Below are 21,874 nucleotides of genomic sequence, written 5' to 3' on the forward strand. Positions count from 1 at the left end.
GCAAACCCAAAACTTAAGTCTAGTATCGACAGTAGTAGACCTAGTTAACGTCTGGCCTAGGCCTTTACTGCTGTAGGTATTATTCCAATGCGCAGAGCCTATTGGGAAGATAGGAACTACACTACATGGCGCCCAACGTGTTTGGAAAGGGCGATAAAACTAACGTAAGACAATTAGAGTAACTCAGTCGTGCTTTCTCACTCAGACCCCTTTTCCCAAATACTCCAAAGACGTCTGGAGTGGGTGAAAGGTAATATCCTCCAAAACCTCGCAGGAGGGAACTCCTATGTAAGGTTCTTGGTATAAGTCAACGTTGAAGGATACACTGTTCCAAAATATTGTGCATCTAATCTTTGTTCCATAAGAAACCTGATCTGCAAACAAACATAATACCATCCTGTCGGTAAAATGGGAGACAGTGATGAAGAAAGAGAGGCAGTTAGATTAGCAGCTGAAATAGTAGCAGCTGATACTGCAGCACTAGATGCGGACGGGGATATAATACTCATCCCGGTCGCCAAAAGGAAATCTATAACCTTAAAACTTATAGAAAATGGACTGACACCTAGAGGTGGCACAGTCATATTCGTAATTGAGGCACACGAATATCGGCAGACAGAGGATACATTTTCCAGCAGCAAATGCTGTAACAAAGTACTTCCACTATTACAAAATAGAGGTTCCACCCGACATTTACACTCCTTTCGAGGAGGTGGAAGTACCACTCAAATTCCAAGAGCATTTGCTCTTATTTGATGGCGCCCTAATACATAACAATCACATTACAAGGCTCGGTCCTTTAGGTAGACCAGGAGCAACGTGGCCGGTCTTAGCCGGATACACACCACACCCAGACATCGAAGGAATGTCTACTGGAGAGCTGTTAATACAGCTAAAACAATTACTAAAAATTCATAGACAATTAGTCCAGTATGTAATGCGGACTTCAACAATTCAGCCAGCGATTAAACTTCCACAGCTGACCCCTCACCAGGGGAACACAAATAAAATCACACCACAGAACATCCAATCCTGCCTAGGTAAAGTTCCGGCTAAACGAGAACAAATACCATTCTGGTTGGCACAGAAAATCACCCAAATAGAGGCGGTGTTTCCTGACACCACCCCGCTAGAAAAACACAGGATTCTGACTATATGTCTCCCAATGGGAATCGCACCACACATAGAGGACTGTGATACTTGGGGTACAGTCTTTGCTTCAATCTACACAAAAACGCACGGTGTTCCATCCATTTCGGTAATACCAGATGTGCTAAAACAAATTCAAGATGAATACGGTCCAGAACCAGCTTTAACTCTTGGTATGAAATTACTGAAAGACTTCAAGCAGGTCTCGGCTATATTATTAGCCAATATAAAAGGTGAAGCAGCAAACGTGGCGATCCGCCAGAGGTTAAAAGAGACAGATATAGCAGACCAACCAGCTGAAATTGCCAGAATCATAGAAAAATCCTATGAGGAACTAGGTAGAGATAGTTTAGGTGGAATACCAGTAAAACCGCAACTGACTGAAAGTCCAGAAAAAATATTTTTTTATAATAATTCATCAAAAAAGAACTGGGGTGGAAATAAACAATCCAATCCAAAAGAAAAGAAATTCCAGTCCCGAGGAAGGTCTCCTAGGCGAAGGGAGAAATCTCCGAACCAGAGACACAGGTCACCCCAGAGTGACCCCTCTGGGAAAAGATATAACCTTAGAAATAGGGATAATATTAAAAAACCTGATAGATATCAAGACATTGATACACGTCCCTCTCAATCTTTTCAGACTTCCTCGCAGAAATCGGAAAGAAGAGGACAATCAGAACAAAGAGAAGAGCACGCCAAGTCCAAAGACAAGGAACCTGCTCAACAAAAAAAGAAATTACAATTTCCAAAAAAGAAGGTAGCCAGTATCAAGGTAGTTAACAATGCCGAGAATACTGAGGACACAACTGAAAAACGGAGAGTGGGCTCAGACAATGCTAGACAGCGCAGCAGAAGTGAGCATAGCTCGCAAAGTCCTTATGAATCATCTGGAGACAGTGGACACGAATGAATATCTTCAAGTGGAAACTGCAGACACCAGAGTTAGCAAACCCCACAAGATATACGAGATAACATTACGTATAGAGGGAGATAAGACTAGGAAAATAAGGGGACCATTTTGGGATAACCTCTCCAAGGGTTATGACATCCTTCTAGCTGAAAAAGACTGGCCACCAGAGTTTGTCAGGGAGTGCCCTCATGGCGAAGAAGTAATTATGCCTGCCTTCTCGAATCAAATCCCGATTCATAAAAAATACACACTTGCTAGAAAGTGGGCAGTGGCCTTAGCACCTGCTTTATATAAAAATCATGTAGGATGGGATGAGGATTCTCCTCCTCACAAAATCCAGTTAAAATCACAACCTACTGCACAAAGGCAGTACCCAATTAATCAAGAAGCTAAAAAACAGGTAAATGAAATACTAGATCAGCTAGAATACCAGGGGGTGATTGAAACTTGCACCTCACAAATGAACAATCCTTTGTTTCCGGTCTCCAAACCAGACAATTCATATCGTCTAGTTTTGGATTACCGACACCTTAACACATGTTGCAAAACCTTTGCAGTGCAAAACTCACACAGTGCTGCACTAATGAATAACATAGTGCGCAAAAAATACAAAACAACCTTGGACATCTCCAATGGATTCTTTTGTCAAAACATAGCACCAGAGAGCAGATATTTAACTGCATTCTCAGTAAATGGCACTCAGAAGCAATTCTGTCGGTTAGCCCAGGGGTACAAGAACAGCCCGGGGGTATTCTCAGTGAGAGTAACAGAATTACTACAACTATATGATGATGAAGCATTATCTTATGTCGATGACATTTACTTAACAGATGATGACTTAGATACTCACTTGAAAAGAGTGAACACCATAATACTTGGGTTCGCAGCAGAGGGTTACAAATTCAACTTTAAAAAGTCCAGAATTGCCCATCTGACAGTCCTGTTCTTAGGATATGAGTTATCAAGTGAAGGTAAAAGCCTGGCAGACAATTTTCTAGAGAAATGTGCCGTAATCCAAGCTCCTAAAACACTAAAAAACCTACAGTCAATTCTAGGCTTCCTAAATTTCGGAAGAACATACATTGCAAATTAAGCAGAAAGGGTCAAACCCCTTTATGATCTAATTAAACCAGACTTTAAAAAATCCAATTGGACTCAAACACACACAGAGATTTTGAGATCCTTACAAACAGACATGCTAATTAAAACAAAATTAGAAACACGTGATAACACACGCAATCTTGTGATTCGAGTCATCCCAGGGAGATGCGGATTCACATACCTAACCTCTAATGAGGGAGAAAAGGTACCAATTGCATTCAAATCACACTTGTACACAGAAGCTGAACAGAAATTCAGTAATACAGAAAAAATCATTTGTGCAGTTCAAACCGCAATAGCTAGAGAAAAAGACATAGCTGACGGTAGACATATCACAGTCAGAACAGCAGAATCAGCCTTTGAGGCACTAACAACACCGTGTAATTTACCAACAACAACATTGAATCCGGAATGGATACAATGGGTGAATTCAATCACAACGGACAAAGTATACTACTACTTTGATCCAGAACTAGAAGAATTAAAAAATCTAAAATATGAAAAGACGTATCCTCTGCCAATCGACATTCTGCCTCTACGACATTACGCCTGTGTAATCTATACAGACGGACATGCTCAACCCTCCGTTTGGGGAGAACAAGCATACAACCCCACATGTGAGATTACAAAAGAAGTGTGGCGCGGAGGTAAACTAAAACCTCTATTAACAAAGACACACTCACTTGAAACTAATTCAGAACAACAAACTGAAATAATAGCTTTAAAAATGGCGCTAGATAATGCGGATCGCGAATTCCCGACACTTATAGTGTCAGATTCATATTACTGCGTCAAATCATATAACAGCGATTTGCAGACATGGATTCAAAACGGTTACAAAGATGACACAGATGCACCAATAAAGCCGAAACTGCTCTGGGAACAAATAGCTCTTTTACAAAAAGAACTACCAAAGACTCACGTGACTCACTCACTGAGTCATCAGCGTGATGGCGTTCACGTTGTAGGGAATTCATTGGCTGAGACAGCCACAGCGGCAGCCACTAAACCGGCTCCCGTAGATCGAAAAGAGCGTACACTAAAATACATTGACGGTGAAACAGTGCTGGCAGTGAAAACGTCATCAAAAGGCGACTGCTCAGCGTTACCGATCAACTATCCACTCAATTATACATACATAATCGATGCAAACTCCGTCCCTTTTGCTCGAATCCCTGGAGTGGGGGATAGAGTGATTCCAAACATGGACAGGAGAAGCTTGTTAATCGCAGACGCACACATGGGCGAGGGTCTCAGACACCTTAAAATAAAAGATTCTCTGGAAGAATTACAATCACGGTACTGGTGGCCAGGCATGAGCCTGCATCACACCATGTTTGTAAAAAACTGCCCAAACTGCAACAGAGATCGCAGTGGGGAGAGAAACAGTTTAATACCTCGTCGTATCAAGGCAGATAATATGACCAATAAAAAGCAGGGCTTGCGATTAACATATACAGGCTAGTTTCCACTTATAATGTAGATCACCAGCACTCGGCTGACGTCCGGACTGTTATACAAAGATTTGCGAGTCTAAATGGCATATACGCTAAGAGCATGCTACGTTCGACCATTGTTTTCACTCAAGCCCACCAGCCTGGGGGGAAACATGGCCGAATGAGCACAGTCCAGCGGGAATCTTCTCACTTCCTTCCTGGGGGTACGGGATGGTGTAAAGAAAAAACCAAGGCATAAAGCAATCTATAGCGGAAAGGAAATTAGGTTCGGGAGCTGGGTGGGTCAAACATCTAATAAGTGTCCAACGTAGTCTAAATAACTTGCCAAGAAATTCTCTGAAGGGATTCAGTCCGTACGAATTATTATTTGGAACTAGAATGATTATCTCTGACCTCGACAGTCAGACTTCAGTGGTTAAAGAAAAAAGCTTTGATGTCAAAGACCGTTTGGCTATTTTGCAGGACTTAAACAAAACAAGAAAAGACCTGAGCAACATAAAGTTGAAACAACAGCCAACAACCACTGAAGAACCACCACCTGTCCCAGCAAGACCTGTCTGGATTCCAAAAGTCGGGGATCTAGTCAGGGAAAAGATTGCGGTAAAGAAGGAATTTGGGCCTTCTTACAGAAAAGCAGTTCCTGTCTTGTCTGTCAACGGGACAAGATCAGTTGTACTACCGCCACTTGCTGGTAAAAAGGAGAACCGAGTTGTATCCATCGACCTGGTAAAACCACAACATGTGGCGGATAACAAACAGTAGGCCAAGTGGACTCCCAATAAGTAGCAGAACACCAAGGTTTGCTACCAGTACAGAGGTCCTAACAAAGAGGCTCATCACATTCGAATCGCCTACAGAAGAACAACAAGGACTATGCAACAATGCAATAGAACTCAGACCTCTGAAAACCCAAATAAAAACATTTAGCAGAGACACACCAATCTATAATGAAGTACCAAGTGAAAATGCAAGCAACAAAAATCCTGAAGCAATTGGAACAATTGACAGAACTGCATCCGGCTACTTCATCAACTTCGATGATTCCTCTGAAAGCCTCAGTGAATCAAAGACACAGCCATCATCAAAATCCTTTAAAGACAAAGCTAAGGAACTTTTGAACCAACTGAAAGAAACATCTGATTTCTCCATGGATTGAATTTTGGGTGGGTTTTGGTGCATTTATCCTCATACTTTGGCTCATCATGGTATTAACTTTGGGACGCTTCATTGAGGGAAAATATGCTAAAATGGACACAGCAAGTCAGAACATCAACTTGGTCCTCAAACCACACACATCTTCACACGTCGAGAAAAGAGAACTTTCTTCAGCCAACTTCACAGCCAATCCTATACCTGGTGGGGTAGCCTGGGACAACACTGACTATGAAATTTATGGTCCGGTCGAGATCCTGAAATATCCACACCAAATCAAGATCTCCTTGAGTGACTTTGCAAAACCAAACTCATTTGCTGATGATTGGGACTTCGAAAGCATTAATAACATGATGTCTGATTTAGTAATGTCTGCTAAATTTACAAAACATGATTATTTGCAAGGTTCTACAAATTATGACAGTATGTATTGCTATAACCACTATGGTAATCACTTTTTACATAAATCTGCACAACCTAGAAATGTTTTAAATTATAATCAATGGGAACATTGTGCAACACCTCCAAAAAGGAGCTCAAGAACCGTTTACGACAAATATTCATATTTTTCAGGTTTTAACACAAGTAATGCTGAAACATTTTATTTTAAATTGTCAAACAAGACAGGGATGAAAACCATGATAACCAACACAAAGTTGATATATTCAGATTCATTCTTCGAAGAAATGAATACTTTTGGATTTGATTATTGGGACAAAAATGTTGATTTGAAAAGTGTTTGGGGTACAAAAGAATGGCAAGTACAGGGTTTAGAAGCTTTGTTTAGAGCTTGCATGATCCCAGAACAAATGATATTTTTAAATGACACTGTTCAACAAACCACCTGTCTTGGCCTAGCCAAAATCAAAGATTTAAATAAACCGTCTATTCCAAAGCCAACAATGTTTAGCAATAGCTCTGATACGGATGAAGAGATAGACGTAAACCATATATTAAACCAAAACAGAACACATCCTGATTGGAAACAATGGTTGCTCTGGCCCACAGATACAAATAACTGTCAAGACAGATTCCTGAATAAAACACAGGGGTTCAAAATGACCAGGCCAGACCCTAGATATCCCCAAAGACATCACCCAGGGATAATAACAACCTACAGTGTGGGCAAATTATGCCTTCAGTGGCTACAAACTTCCACACTGCCTGAAATTAAGCAACACCTAACTTTACTTACTGATGGTGCTGACTTGCGTGATTTCATAATGGGACCACGCAAACAGCGTCAAAAGCGTTTCATAGCAGCCTCTGTATATGCAGCATACAATGAGGCCTGGAAGGTTAATCAAATTGAAACAGCAGAGAGAATACGGGAAATTGACCGTATTAATTTGGAAAAATCACTTTCTGTAGTGGACAATGGGTTAATGACTCTGTCCTCCAGAATTTTTTCATTGGACAGCATTGTGTCTTCAGCAATCGATATATTATCGCAAGACTTACTGTTATTACAACATGGTCAGTCACAATTGCGTTCTATTGTACAGCTTGGCTGGACGTTACAAAATCTGCGTTCAGGCTATGTGCCTTGGCGTTTAATCAACACAACGTCACTGTTCCAAATCTTTAACCTTACTGATAGACAAATCGGTATGGCGCAAAAGGGTGCTGATTATACAATCTTGAGCATTGAAAAACTAGAAAGATTACCAATGACAATGTCAGAACGACCTGTCAGTGAATGGATAATCCACGGAATCATAAATATTCCAATCTCAACCTTCAGGTTTCAATACTGCCAAAAATATATACAGGCTGGCATGTACGAGAAATTAGGGAAGGGGTACCTTAAAACAACTTGGAACCTGCCCTACTCACATGCATGTGTCAGTAATAAAGGACAGAAAGTGTTTCTTAGTGGCAACAATTGTGCCATGTCACTAAGCGGCACGCTTCTGTGTAACGGAATTAGTTTGCATGGAGCCTGTGAAGGGAATTCATACAACCTTTCATGTCACCAGCAAGGCGCACCTGCAACTGAAATAGAACCATTCTTTCAAAGACTCTATAATGAGAGTTACATTCTTATTGTAGACCGCAAATGTTGTTGTCTTATGCCCGGGACTCCTTATCTAGTCACTACGACTGCGAAGGTCAAGTGCTGTGGACGTTCTTTGTTCCCCAGCTCCTTTCCAGACAGGGAGGCAAGGGCATGGCCCAGTTTGAAAATTACTTCTATTCGAATAGATACTTTAAGCAGAATGAAAACAGTGCTTCTTCAGACGCCTACAAGGCTCACGTCATCAAAAGAAACGTATGATCTACAAGTCGCAAGGACGACTGCAGAGATACATACATTATTATCGACTAATTCCCCCGTACATTTTGCGGAAATCCTGAGCGAAATCTTAAATATTTCTGATACCACTGGGGTCTCAAAGGTATTTAAGACAGTATTTTCGATGGCATTAACACCATTCAAAGCCATACTGGGTATTTTTCCAGATTTCGTCCATTCGATTTTTGGCGGCCTTCCCCTGATCCTGGGACTAATTGCAGGAATCCTATTCTTAGTCCTTATTTTTCGTTATGGCAACCCATGTCACAGATCAAACTCTCGCGACAATGGAAGATACAATCCTAGCCATTGGATACCGGGACCGGATATCAAAAATCCTGGGACTCTCCCGGCTTAGAGACCTGAACATGACTTGGTTTCTATCATTTCGACCAATGTGGCAAAGATGTGTTTTACCTGTATTGAGGTGTCTGCTATGCGGAGAAGAATGCGTGTTAGACACCTGTCTGACGCTACAATCGGATGCGCCAGTGGATGCAGATACATTGTTGGTTCCTACCAAGGTTCACGCTTTGTGCTGCCCTCAAAGGCTGCCAATCCTGATGACGGCATTCGTGGAATCTTCACCACTACGATTGAAGAGTAGTGAAGTTCAAGATGAAAGCAGCATCGATCAGGTACGACCTTCTGTCAGCAATGCGAATCAGAATGTCAATGGAGGCAATCATGCGCACGAATGCATGGTTACACCTATTTCCGACTTAGTGGAACTTTCCCATGAAGCTGTTGACAGTTTTTTCGAAAGCCTTAATGATATGATGTTCTCTCCAGAACAGAAATAGAGACTTTTGAGCAAGCTCGCACACGGCGTTCCCTGAATTCGGCCTTCAACTTTAAAAATAAAGTCACATGAACAATTTTTCCCACCAGTTCACGGACAGCAATTTTTTAGCAGCCCCAAATTATTTTTTACAAAATTTTCGGGACACTTATCTTCTGCTTAAAGTAAGAAACTATTCCTAGAGAACTAAGATTTCTATTTTTAGATACTTTATAAACTTTAGTTGCCCGCTGGTATGTTCACAAATATTTTATTATGTGATGAAATGGTCTCGAACTTTCTTTCTGTATAGCCATATTAAGAGCCATTTCATGTGTATTTCTCATATACCAAATGAGCAATAATGTCTACAAATGCGTGTTTACTTTAGCGTTTAATTCATAGCTTAAGTGCATACAATATATATGACTGCAATTTTTCTGTATATTTGAAAATTTCAAAATGCATTTATGTATTTTGGGGTGGTGATGTATACACTATACTCTATAGTATGTTGTACTATGTTATACTATGCATAGATTAGTAAATATGACCATAGTTAGCGTGGAGTGGGTGTCATGTATTCCTATAGGTTCTGAATCGATCCCCCTATTCCTGACCCTATTCTGGTTAAACTAACTATCAAGTTAACTAACAGTCAGCCCATGAGGCAAGAAAAGCCCCCATGATGCAGATACCGTTATCTGACGCAGTCACACTACGGCACAGGAACGTGTTATCTGATTAGGTAATAACGCTTGAGATCTAATTAGACAAGCGACATTCCTCCAGCCCCTGATAAGGCATACGACGTTCTCATAACAAATCAAACCTATGACAACCTGGAAAATCCGTGCGGCCATTGTTTTGATTTCACAGAGAACTTCAGTAAAAGAATGTGCTAACGAGCAAGTCGTATGACATCTTTATTGACGTATCTATGTCCATCCTTACGTCAATCTCGGCACCTTTAAGGTATAAATATTGCCGATCTTGCCCTATGCAAACACACGCGTGGTGACGAGACGGAGCAGCCATACTTGCCGAAGCCCAACAGCAGAGCAGACCCCGCTGGCAGCAGCCCCGCCTTCCTGACGCGCTGAGAGACGCGCTGCTATCTCCTACCGAGAGACCCAGCACCGGCGCTTTCGGGCAGCCCTCGCAGGCAGCCTGGAATATCGAGAGCAGAGAAAGAGATACCATTCCTCATTCATCCTAACTTCCAGGTACAGAACTGAATAACCCCTCACAGAGAATTCTTTAGTTATTCACTTGGCAAAAACAAACTTAACTTAAACTGTAACTTTCTATTCCCGCCCACGCATTAGACTTAGGTCAGGTACACGGGGTAGGCGTATTTAGAAACACCAGTTGAGTACGTTTAGTCAAATGTATATGTGTATGTAAATATATTTTAATCATTTTAAACATCATATGGCTCAGAAACCATATCAATGTTTTTACAGTATTATTTTATACTATTGCTTTTAATGTATGCACTTTACTTAACTATAAGTATTGCAATAATATCGATCCATTTCTCTTGTACGAGAAAAGAGACTGATCAATAAATAACACCTTTTTATTGAACACGCCCGTCTCTTCCTTTTCTCTACAATCTGATGAGACTAAGAATGCACGTACTGACTGAGTAAAATAATTGCCTTGTGCTCACACGACTCTGGAGATACATTCTTGATTAGGGGAGAGCAAAGTTGTCATGTTCTATGGTTGTCAGAAACTAAATCCCTTCTTGTCTAATCAGGGGAGTTAATTCTTTCCTGAACATTCGAGAAAGTTTCTAGCGAACTCTGAGCTACGCTGGCAAACCCAAAACTTAAGTCTAGTATCGACAGTAGTAGACCTAGTTAACGTCTGGCCTAGGCCTTTACTGCTGTAGGTATTATTCCAATGCGCAGAGCCTATTGGGAAGATAGGAACTACACTACATCCCAACAACTCACAAGGGGAGTCAGAAACACTGGAGCTGGATTCTTGGCAGGAGGATGATAGCTTCTGGTCAGTGCGCCAGCTGGGGAGTTTGCTTGCTTCGGTACTTGCTGTGGCGAGCTACATCGTGCGAGTAGGTAGTCAAACTGCACCGAGCCACACCATGCTTTGCCATAGCAAGTGAAGCTATATTTATACCTTGAAGGTGTTTACGAATGCCAGTATTAACCTAAAAGTCAGGCATATGAATGTCATGAATGAACCCCTAAGGAATAGATGTTCATGCATTATAAATGAGTTCTTGGAGAAATCAATATCCAGGCAAGGGGCTTAAGAGTCTGGTTTTTCAAGAAGTCGTTGTGACATAGATGAACAGATGTAAGTAGCCATGCCTGTATTTGGGTAGCATGGGCTAAACCTAAATAAGGACTGGATTTCTATGCCTATATAAGGGCATAGTGAATTATACCTATATAAGGGCATGAATCGGGAAATGCATACGGAATCTAAATCGATACACAACAAGATCACTATCAAGGATCGTTATCCTTTACTCTTGATTAAAGGTATTTTGGAGGCTGTTAGAGGAGCACAAGTCTTTACCAAGCTAGACCTTAGGGGTGCTTACCATCTCCTTCGAGTCAAAGGAGATGAGTGAAAACCCATTTTCAAAAGAGCCTTGGGTCATTTTGAATATCGAGTTATGCCCTTTGGACTAACCAATGCTATTCAGTTGCTCCTGAGTTACATTTTACACATGTTGCTCAAGTCTTAGAAAGACTACGTCAGAACAGCATCTGCTGTAAGCCTGAAAAGTGTGTGTTTGATAAGTCTGAAGGGGAATATTTAGGTTACCAAATTAACAAGACAGGTATTGCCATGGATCCGCAAAAGGTAAAAGCTACTCTAGATTGGCCTTCGCCTTCAACAATCAAAGAAGCTCAATGCTTCTTAGGCTTGACAAACTTTTATTGCCGATTCATTGATACTTTTGCCCACCGTACAAGTTACATCTCCCAAACCTTACAGAAAGAAAATCTACGGCAAGGATTCAAATGGACTGAAGCTACTGAGAGAGCCTTTCAGTCATTGAAACAGGCATTTACTCAGGCTGCTGTGTTTTTTCCTGGAGGCCGTCGGTAAGAAAAGATACTGGAACCTATGTATCATCCTGTCCTGTCTGTGCCAAGGCCAAGACACTTCACAATAAACCTGTCGGGTTACTTCAGCCCTTACCTGTTTCACCAGCCCCATGGCATACCATATCCACTGATTTCATATCCTCGTTACCTTCTTCTGCAGGTAACCAAGTGGTTATGATGACAGTAGACTCCTTTTCCAAGATGGCACATTTCACTACTTTAAGGAAATAAATTACCTCCTGCCAAAGAAATCGGAAAGATCCTCATACAAGAGCTTTACTGCGTTCATGGTCTTCCATGGACCATTATATGCGACCGAGGTCCTCAGTGTATATCTTGGTTCTGGAAACACTTTTGCAAGACCTATCATATTGAAGTAGCCTTATCCTCAGAGTTTCATCACCAGACGAATGGTCGAACTGAACGCCTTAATCAAGGGCTAGAACAATACCTCAGTTGGTTTTGTAACTCTACCGAAAGTGATTGGCCCTCATATCCACCATTAGCAAAGTATTCCTATAACAACACAGTCCATAGTGCCTCCAAGACCACCCCATTTTTCTGCTTGTATGGTTACCATCCTAGAACCTTTCCGTCTGTTTTACCTGATGTCACTTCAAGTCCTGCAACAGCTTCTTTTATATGACACATCCGAGAGATGAGACAAAAGGTACATGTTAATCTTCAGACAGCCAAAAAGAAGATGAGACACTGCTGACCTCCATCAAAGTCAGTCTCCACCATACCAGGTTGATAGTAAGGTTTGGCTTTCCTCAAAGTTTTTGACTCACCACTTGTCACGTAGCAAATTCAAATCACACTTTTATGGACCATTCAAAATCACTCATGTGGTAAACCCTGTGTCTTGCCGCCTACCACTACCACATGAACGGAAGATACACACTGTTTTTCATACTTCACAGTTGAAACCCTATGTGTTAGATCTGTACGCAAGGGTTTTTTCTCGCCCACCTCCTGTCTTAATCGATAGTGTTCAAGAATACGAGGTCAAGGAGTTCTGTGACTCCCAGTTTTTTAAAAACCGCCTGAAATTCCTTATCCATTGAAAAAGGCTATCTTCCCAGTGATTGCTCCTGGGAGGATGCTGACTCAGTCCAGGCCCCTGTACTTGTCTGATATTTTTTCCAGCTTTTCCATAACAAACGCGGTGTTTCGAGAGGGGGACCCACTGTTGTAGTGCGGACTGTGATTCGGCCCACAGTGCTGCCTTCTTCTTCTTCACGGGCAGCAATGCAGCCTGTGATGCCTCCCTTTTTTCTTTAGGCACATCACTGTGCTGTGAGGTGACCGGCTGTTACTGTTTTGGTGTTGTTGGTGCGTTCCGCAGCGCCAGCTCTCTTTTTGAGTCAGACATGTCACCTACCTACCCCACGGCCCGTTGTCTAACAATTCGCATGACAGGAATGCCACATCTCTGGTTTTGGAGCTGTGGCTTCTTATTTTTACATGTTGGGGCACTACATTCTTACCTTCCTATTCTGTCCACTATCCTTTTCGTCATCCAAGATGGTGGTCACTTACTTCCTGTTCATGGGTATTTAAAGGGCTGGATCCTTCATTTCCTTGCGTTGCAACACTTCGCTTCTGCTGGTGTGTCCTCTCTCCTGTTGGTATCCTGTGCTCCTGCCTAGTGTATCTGTGATTCCTGTTGGTCTACTGTGTTCCTGATTTAGCCTTCTATTCCGGTTCGGATTCCTGGCCTTCTCTTTCTAATTCTGGAGGTTTCTTTCCTTCCTCTTATTACTGGAGTTCCCACTTCCACCAGAGGTTTTCCCTACAGGTTTTTTCCTCTTGGGACTCCTTTTGTAGGACACGTTCTGCTTTAGCTATTTCATTTTCAGCGGCACCGTGGCTACCAGAAAGGGTCGCCCTTACCTTGGACAGACCACAACCCTCAAGAACCAAAGTTGAGAATCTCTCCAACATGCCAGAGCTGGTAAGAACATCACAAGTCTTGGCAATTACTCCTTGGAGGGCATATACCACGGTTTAGATTTCCCATCTCTTTGCAATCAGATAGAGGGACTCACTTTAACAATGGGGTGATGGAAATACACTGAGCAGAAGTTACACTGTGCATACCAACCAGAAGTGTCTGGAGTGGTCGAGCAAATTAATGGAACACTAAGATCCCCTCTGGCAAAGGTGTGTGCGTCTGCATCTCTGAAATTGCCACAATTGCTGTCAAATGCAGTGGTCTGCTTAACTGGGTACATTCTGCCCACACATGCCGAGTCCCATGTCCCCTTGAAAATGCGATACCTGTAGTGGATATGCCGTTGGTTACAGTTAGATGTCCAACTCAGGTCATTCATAGAATGGAGGGGGCACCAGCTATTGGGTCTCGAAGCACTGCTTCAAATAAGGGTCCGAGAGAGTCAGTCCCTGTAGGTAATGAGGGTCATGCGGAGAGGGACCTGACAAAGCGAAGTGTTGATTCAGCTTTTGTGAACAGTGCTAGTGAAAAGCAAGTGATAAGTTGACCCAAAAGAACTAACAGATTGAGGCAAATCTTGGCAGAAGTGAAAGTACCCCCAACTATAATCGAAGTCTCAAGTCAATATGAGCAAAGTGATACCGATGATGATGGACCAACAGTGGCAAAATTGAAAAAAGCTGAAGTACCAAATCGGGGATATGCTGCACCTGAACTGACTTAATTAGCTGGACCAAATGACTTGAAGAAAGCATACCAAACTTTTTGCTTCAAGGATTTAAACTCACAAAAAACACCTTTTAGAGACTGTTGTGATAAAGAAGATTTTGCAAGACAAAATACCAAAAAGAAATGGCCTATGAATAACTGAGGAGACAAAATATGCCGGATTATGCCGAAAGTTGAAACCTATGTTATAAAGCATTCTCAAAATTAAAGAGAAACCATGAGTTCCCATTCTAGAGAGATGGGAGATTATAACCCGGTATCGTTAAAACAGAAACGTATATGTGCTTATTCTTAGCTGCTGTTTCTGTAATTCAATGTATTGTTACTTATTGTTTTAAATCTTCCTCATCATGTTTATGTGAAGCATAACATTAACCCGACCCCTGTTACTAAACCGTTGGAAGAAAGGATTGATGGAATTGTAACTAATGATCGAACTAATAAAACTTTACATCCTGATCAATCTATTAATGGCTTTTCCTTTAAAGTCTTTACTAAGCTTCTCTATGAATATGTTGATAAAATGGATGCTAGAGATTGCCATGTGTGCATGCAACTACCTACCTCGGTATCAGAGGGGGTGACTAACTATCACTTACCTCTTACTTATGGCATTTCTTGTAGTGTACAAACTAGTTTATTCTATTGCAAAGGAAAATGTTAGTGTTATTACTGAAATTATGATTTTACATTTCAATTAAGAAGAATTTAAACATTGTACAGGATGTGAAAACTGCTGAAATAATGGGTGAATTCTTTCAACTAACACAAAGTATAGATACAGTATATGCACATAGACAAACCTTAACTTGCTCTTTGCTTAACCTTGAAAAGAATGTTATGAATTTGGTTGAAGACAGACATGGGGAAATAAAGAAAGAGGCTTAAACACAATCAAAGATTTCACTTTGGGAACACTGGAGGGTGAAATTAAAAAGGGTGATGCGCACTCTGCTATGGCTCTGGATTGGCAACACAATGGAATGTTACATATATTGCGACGTACAACAGAATTTAAAAATAAATATGTTGGTTCCAGTGAATGTGATAACACCTTCCAAATTGTGGGAGGATAGGGTTTATATCTTGGAGGATATGAGTCAGTCTTTCCAGAGTTGTATTATATTTGTGGGTAAAATGCCTATTATAGATTACTAAAGCATTGGTATGGATGCTGTTACATGGGAATAGTATTTCCAGACATTTATCATGTGGGACAAGCTAGTAGAACCAATGAAGTTAAACACACTTGTTTAAGAAGGAGAATAAGTGCTGCTGAAATAATTGGGGATATTTTGGGTGCAATTTTACTATCAGTTTGGGTGATTCTAAATTCTCACAAACTTCAAAAACATTCTACTGCAGTTGCTCGTTTATCAACTGATACAGCAGGATGATTCCTTGTCATAGATACTGAAATGGTTGCTATTTGATCTATGGTACTACAGAACAGACTTGCATTAGATGTCCTACTTGCAAAAGAAGGGAGAGTCTGTCGCATGCTAAAAGTCCAACAGTGCTGTACTTATATTCCTGCCAAAAACAAAGATTTGTAGGGATATATAAGCAATATTACTAATTTGGGAAAAGATTTGACTGAATTAAAGACTGATGATGTATGGGAATCTATTGGCAAAGGATTTACTTCTGAGAGAAAATGGTTTGCAACTTTGGGATGCAGTTTAGTGGATAGAATATTAACACCCATACTAACTATTGCTAACTGCGTACTAGTAAAACAAGGATCATCAGATATTATATGTGTGCAGAAACCGAGAAAGGGACTAGGGGAATAAAGAGGAGGAAAGCAGAAATTGAGGCTAGACAATGTGGGTACTGCGATGCATCAAAAGCCTTAGAACAAACTAAGCTAAAGCCTATGTAGACATCCACCTTATAAATGTTACATCAGATAAAGATAAATGCGAGAGGGCTTGATTCACCATCAAAGCGGGAATTAATGGAGCAAAGATATTGTCATTCGCCAATTTATGGTAATTTTTCTCAGAAAATGGATTGTGACACTATTTTACATGATACCGGCTGTACGTTTCAATAAACCACAAATGAGATTCTGATTTAGATTTTAGACATTGTCAAAGCATGTAGAACGTTGGAAGTAGATTTCTAATACAATCTACAGGCATTAAGCTGATGTGAAATTTGACATTTTAGTAACATGTGTACTTATGCTTAGGTGAACGTGGTAAATAAATAATAACACAGAAAATTTCTATATAAGAATAAAGCTGCTTTATGTTTTAGGAAACCAGATAATAGCACTAGAAAGTATAACATGAGCACTGACATAGACAAGAGAAGTAGATGTTACATGAGGGTATGTTATGCTATGCACTTCATAAAAAATGTATTTCAATTGTGCTTTTAAATTATGTACGATATATTAAGGTATAACGTGCAAATTAGACTTACAAAATTATATGTGAAATGATAGTTTTACATTTTTTTATGAGTACCCTATTCTTACATGAAAACATTTCTATTAATAAGAAAGTCTTGCATAACTGAAGACTCAATGCACGGTTCTATGTAATTTGAGATTCACATATTGCACAAATTAATCATGTACAAGCTGTATTTCATGAAGGCTCAAACTCTGCTTCCTTTCCTAGTATGAACTTATGCACTGGCAAGCCTGAAGCCTATGAGACCTTTTCGTAAAGTTTCCACTTGTGTTCTAACACTTAATCGTTTCCATTCACGTGTGAGGCTTATTTGACTAGACTTATAACAAAACAAAAGTGTTACTTCCTAGAGCAATGCTTGAGAATGGACTGACGGGTGTGGCCTGATGTCGAGAGAAATGGGCGCACATGGAGTCGACTCCTCAAATCTCCGAGATGTAACCCTGAGCCATCTGAAACAATCCATCTTCATCTGCACTTCCCCACTTCAAGATTACAGATGGTGCAACCTAGACCATGGAATCGGACCCACTGCTCCAAATGCGATGGCTGTGATGACTGGAGTGATCAGATAGGACTATGACGATCAACAAAATGCTGGCACTCACCTCGGGCTACCCAGCCCTGATGTGGCAGTAAAACTCCATAAACAGAGGTATTTGGAGGAGTCTGGCTGTCAGGTGGTCTGGTGGGCTCAGTGGGCCCACCGCAGGTGACCCCCGATGGCTCCAATCCTTAGAGGGCCTTGGCCAGAACAGACGTGACTGGTGCAGCCTCCTGACACTGCAGCCACGCGTGTCAGGGTGGCACTGACTTGGGAAATTGAGCTGAGTGCTGCGGAGTCAGAGCGGAGACGCTGGAGGGACATCTGCCTACCAGAGAATGGGCGAAGCAATGGACACTCATGTGGGCCCCCTGGCAGACAGTGAAAAGGCGGGTCGGCCAAGCTCTCAGGTCGGTAAGGAGCCCCACGCTTGGTATGCTGGGAGGACCATATCAGTCTTGGAAGTGTGTGGACAACTCCCCCTCATCTCTGGGTCACAAGCGGATACCATTGCCATAGTGGGGGGGGGGGGGTCACTTCACGCTAATTTTAATAACTGGATCTTCAGCTGCCAGAATAAATAAGGGAATATTGCCCGCTCCTGGTGCTCATAAACCAAGAGCTTTAAAGCATAGATGTCCACTCAAATCCCAGAGACCTCTAATATTATATTATAATTGAAAGTGAGAAAAGTGGACTGAATGCAGCACTCAGACAGCTGGAAGTATTGGCCAAGAGCGCTGAATCCAGCTGTTAAAAATATGGTAATTAGGGTGCCCCACACTACATGCCGCATGGTTGAAGTTTGGCCCTTGTAAACCATGATACACACAAAAGACCCCCATCCTGGTCAATCCAATCAGATAGACAAATATACTGTCTCTCTGGGAGCAGCAGAAGATGCCACAGATACCAGCAAGCAGTCAGGGTCCCCTGGAGGAATGACTCAAGCATCAGATCCCACTCTCAGAGACATAATGAAAGCAATTCGAGATTTGAGGAACACGCCTGAACCCAAATTGGATGCAGTAACTGAGAAGGTTACTTCGCAAGGATTTCCGAGGAATGGTGTATAAAGTGGCCGTGGCAGAAACAGATATAGGGAGTCTACAATCTAAAACGAAATGACTAGGGATCAAGTCACCAGACTGACCAAGCAACAAGGGGAAGTTCTTGTGAGGCTAGAAGATCAAGAAGGGAGAGCACGCCGGAACAACATCTGAGTGGTGGGGGTCCCCAAAGGGGCGGTGGGATAGTCTGTTGATCTCTTCAGGAAGACCTAATACTCAACACACTCTGCCCGAAAAGATTATCCACCTTCTTCTCAGTGGGGAGAGCACATCGAGAAACAGGGCCTTCATCACGCCCTAGGGCCCCTCCCACCTACGATCATAGCTCGAATCCTTAATTTTAGGGATCGAGATGCTATTCTGCAGGTGGCCAAGGTGCATGGAGATGTAAAATATGGAAACACGACTGTCAGATTCTTTTCTGATTTTATTCTCCAGGTACAGTGCCAAAACCAAAGGCCCCCCATGAGAAAAACATTAAATACATGGGGGCCGATTCACAGAACTAATCTGAGACAAAATCCTAAACTTACTACTTTTAGTATTCACAGAAGGCATTTAGTAAGTATTAGTAAATTTAGTATTTTGTCTTTCTTAAGTTAGTATTTTGTTTTGTCTTAAGTTAGGATTTTGTCTTAAATTAGGATTTTGTCTTAAATTAGGATTTTGTAATACGTTAGGATTTTGTCTCAAGCTAGGATTTTGTCTTAAGTTAGGATTTTGTCTTAAGGCCAAAATTTAAGACAAAATCCTAACTTAAGACAAAATACTAATTTAAGACAAAATACTAACTTACGCAAAATACTAACTCAAGACATAATCCTAATTTAAGGCAAAATACTAATTTAAGGCAAAATCATAATTTAGGACAATATACTAACGTAAGAAAAAATACTAACTTAAGACAAAATACTAACTTTACTACTATTAAATGCCTTCTGTGAATACCAAAGGTAGTAAGTTCAGGATTTTGTCTCAGATTAGTTCTGTGAATCGGCCCCATGATGATGTACCCAGCCAAGTTACGAATAATCATGGAGGGCAAATTGCATCTTTTCATGTCTCCAGAACATGCATGGGACTCGCTAAAGGGCAGGAGTAAAGTGAAATGCAAGCGAAACAAGAACAAAGATTCCGGACCAGGAGGGACCTCAGATCAGCAGAATTTAAAACACCCATCCAACTCTCTGGAACACAGGGAAGGCCCACCTCTGAAGTGAACATGCATAATACCAGTTGAAAGACAGTGGCTGGATGGGAGGGAAACCTACTTGGAGGCTGGGTGGTCTGTGCCCATGCCAGAGTGGCTAGGAGTTACTTGTGACTCAGCCTTGGTGGCTGAAAGAGTGTGGGAACGACGGGCTTACGTAAAAGTAATTGCAATGATTACGTTTTAAAGCATAGCGGTGACTATTAATAAAATACATTTTATTTGTATATATTGGCGGCAGAGGTAGCGCTCCCCCATAGTTTCATGCACAAGTTTGGGTGACAGGCACTCTGTAGGTTGTGTCGTGTAGTTCCTATAAAACCTGTACAGGATCTGTGCGTTTAGACAACATACACTGCAGGCTTGGTGTCAAGACTGATTCCAGACACCCCCACCAGATATGTTGGTCTGTATACCAGCTAGCTCACAGTGCCACTAGAAACTCCTCTTAACCAAGGAGAGATTAGGTATTGGCATCTCAGTCATTCATCACCTAGGGCCCGATGTAGGTAGCCAAATACCGGTCGGTAACGGCCGAAAATCGGTAAAATCGGCCATTACCGACTGGTATCAGTGCAACGAGAAGTATGTCACCAAAAACGTACCGAATCGGTAAATACCAGTCGGTAAAACACCGAATCGGTATTACACGAATCGGAATTTACCGAATACATATTCTCCGAATCTGTAAATAAGAAATGGTAAATTACCGAATCGGTAAATACCGAATTCATATTTACCGAGTCGGTAAATAAGAAGTGGTAAAAAAGGCCATGTGAGATGTAGCAAAGTCAGGAAATAGGAATTTCGTGAAATTCGGTATTTAAAAGTCGGTAATTACCATGGATTGGGAGCAGGTGGAAACCAGGAACAGGATATATAAGAAGCTCCCAAAATGCAACAGTTCACCTACAATGGCGGCCTTCTACGTAATTACAAGGCGGCTACGGATACAGGCAGCAGGAGAGAGGGTCTGGCTAAGGGAGGAGCAGGTATATAGGCAGAGGATCACCCTCTTCCAACTCACTGAAGCTGAGATCCTGCAAAGGTACCGACTCCACCCCAGAACAATCCTGGACTTGATCAGGGACCTCCACCCATATCTGGAACACCCAACCCCAAGAGCACACGCCATCCAACCACATGTACAGGTGCTGTGCTGCCTACACCTCCTTGCCTCTGGGAGCTACCAGCACGTGATAGCCACTGTAGGTGGAGTGTCCCAGAGCTGCCTGTCACGCTTCTTCAGAAAGTTCCTAAACGCCATGATGCAGAGGATGGAGCACTACATTGAGTTCCCTGAGACACCTGCAGAACTAGCAAGGACAAAAACCGAATTCTATCAACTTGCACAGTTCCCGCACATAATAGGCTGCATCGATGGAACGCACATCCCATTATGCCCACCTGCAGCAACTGAGCACATTTACAGGAACCGGAAATCCACACATTCAATCAATGTGCAGGTGATCTGCAACGCTAGCAACATGATAACGGACATCGTAGCCAAATATCCTGGGAGTACCCACGACTCCTACATCTTCCCCAACAGTGGGATATACAGACGCCTTGTTGCTGGTGATATTGGTGATGGATACCTGCTGGGTAAGTATGTGTGAGACACCCTGACAGTTCATGCAGAAGGAGCACTCCTGATTATGTGAATAATCTTATTATCCTTTCCCACCAGGTGACAGTGCATATGCCCTGCGTTCATTTATGCTCACCCCCTACCTGAACCCATCCACCAGGAGTGAAAGGCGTTATAACCTGGCACACAGAACAACACGTAGCGTGGTGGAACGTACATTTGGGCTGCTGAAAAGTAGATTTAGGTGCCTCCATAGGAGTGGAGGTGAACGGCAATACACGCCAATTATCTGTTGCAAGATTATTGCGACCTGCGCCATGCTGCACAATCTTGCCACCAAGGATGGCACAGAGATAGAACTCACATATCATGAGGACATTGATGATGGGACAGTACAAGCAGATCACAA

General features: G+C 41.9%; 1 protein-coding gene across 2 annotated transcripts in view; it reads left to right on the top strand.

The window, feature by feature from the left end:
- Positions 1–21,874, top strand: part of LOC144770300 (GLIPR1-like protein 1) — a 1,263,910-nt gene that overhangs the window by 1,085,790 nt on the left and 156,246 nt on the right. The gene's annotated exons all lie outside the window — the stretch shown is intronic.

This window comes from Lissotriton helveticus, chromosome 1_1 (genome assembly GCF_964261635.1).
Source record: "Lissotriton helveticus chromosome 1_1, aLisHel1.1, whole genome shotgun sequence".
NCBI lineage: Eukaryota > Metazoa > Chordata > Amphibia > Caudata > Salamandridae > Lissotriton > Lissotriton helveticus.